The sequence below is a fragment of the Mustela erminea genome, chromosome 17 (genome assembly GCF_009829155.1).
Source record: "Mustela erminea isolate mMusErm1 chromosome 17, mMusErm1.Pri, whole genome shotgun sequence".
In the NCBI taxonomy this organism is placed as follows: domain Eukaryota; kingdom Metazoa; phylum Chordata; class Mammalia; order Carnivora; family Mustelidae; genus Mustela; species Mustela erminea.
The window spans coordinates 30,980,664-30,982,761 of record NC_045630.1 but is presented as its reverse complement, the minus strand read 5'-3'; positions in this window follow the sequence as shown (position 1 = coordinate 30,982,761).

The window sequence follows — 2,098 nt, the reverse complement described above, 5'->3', positions numbered from 1 at the left end:
ATAGGAGATTATGAGAATACAAAAATATGGAAATATTAACTACTAACCTTAAAAATAAAAGTTGTTACTTTCCCCATGGAAGTGGATTCGGGAATAGCAGAGAATTGCAGTTTGGGACACGCAAGCTACGGCAAGACCACAGGCAAGTCCAACACACAAAGGAGAGGAACGTGGTTTTGTGGACAAGGAGGAAGTTGGGAGGGCTGTTCTGAAGCAAAATCCACTGGAGAAACACAGGAGTTCAGGGTGGTGGTGGTTTGTCCCTGGCCGCACTGCCAGGGAGCTCACTTCTGTAGGACATGCAATGTCCACCTTTCCCTGTGGGGGCCTGGAATTTGGGATCCTTCCCTGGGGAGGGTTCTTCTGTTGGGTCTGTGATTGACCTTGAGTGGCGCGGCTCCCTCTCCCCTTCTGCACCCAGAATCCACTCTGGTGAGGTTTCCCTTTACTGATTTTAACAAGCACGACCTTTAAAAAGTTTTTATTTTGAAATAATTACAAGATAGTACAAGGAACTCTTGTATATTCTTCATCCAGATTCACAATTTGTTAACATTTATATTTGCTTTATTAATCTCATTCTCCAATGAACCATTTGAGATCAAATTGAGATCTGCCCCTTGACCTCTAAATACTTCAATGTGTATTTCCTAAGAATAAGGACATTCTCTTCCAAGAGCACAATAAAATTAACCAAATCAAAAAAATGTATTGATTACAATACTATCTAATATATAACCCATATTCAAATTTTGCCTATTGTCACAATGTTCTTTTTAGCTATTTTTCCTAATCCAGGATCCAATTCAAGATCACCTATGAATGTAGCTGTCTTACCTCCTTAGCCTCTTTTAATCTGACACAAATCCTTAGTCTTTGTCTTTCATGACAGTAATGTTTTTGAAGAGCATGGAACAATTAATCAGATCTGCCTGCCTCAAATAAAGGTATGCTTGCTTTTTTCTTTTTTTCAGGAGTACTATCTTGTGTCACGTTCTTTTCATATCCTATCAGAAGGTACATGATGTTCATCCCTCTCAAAACGCCTGATATTAGTGTTAGTGACTTGATCACGGCAGTTGTCCACCCAACTTCTCTACTGCAAACTTATTTATTTTTGTAATTAACATGTAATTTATGAAGAGTTATTTTGAGACTACCTAAATTTTACGTTCCACGTCATACCTTTATATACCTCCTTATAGCATTTTTTAATGACTCTTGCCTAAATCAACGTTTACATTGAGATACAATGCGCAAGGTGTACAACCACTTTTAACATACTGCTTTTAGGGTACTCACAAGGTTGTGCACCCACGCTATCTAACCCGGAAGCATCTTCACCCCGGCAGGATGCCTCTCCCTCCACTCTGCAGGTGCCTCCGCCCTAACCACTCCTCCCACCCTCCGCTTCACCACCCCAGGAGGACCCTAGCCCCAGAACAGGGCACCGCTCGCTCTTTCCACCCCCAGCAGGGCTCCTCTCCTTGCCCCACCTCCCTCCCCCAGCAGGACCCCGGCCGCCCAGCTCCCCTCCTTACTCTCCATCCCCCAGCAGAACCCTGGGGTCGCAGCAGGACGCCCCTCCCTCCCTCCAGCCCCGGAGCCCGAAAACCGCCCCTCCGCCCTCCGCGCACTTGACGGCTGCAGACGTCCCCAGATCAATGTTGTCCTCTGGGTCTGGCTTCTTTCTTTTAATAGGAAGTTTTCAAGGTCCCTGTACACCGTGGCTTTAGTCAGTACTTCACTCCTCGTCATTCGCTTAAAGGGACCATTACCTCATTCTCCACAAACGACGACGAGTCCACACCCGCGAGGCAACACTACTCTCCCCGCCCCGTGTCAGGAGGCGCGCCAAGAAAATCGCGCCGGCGGACTGCACTCTAACCGACCGGGCTCCCTCGCCCTCCGGTCCCTGCCGGCCTCGGGTCAGAGGGCCTCCAAAGGTCGGCTTCCCGGGAAAAACAGCCCCAGGCCGCACCGCCACGGGGACCAACCGCAACTCAAGCGAATCCCGCCGCCAGCCACCGCGCAGGCTCCACCCCTCCGGGGCCCCGCCCCGCGGCCCGAGGCGGAAGTGACGCACCGGAAGCGCCCT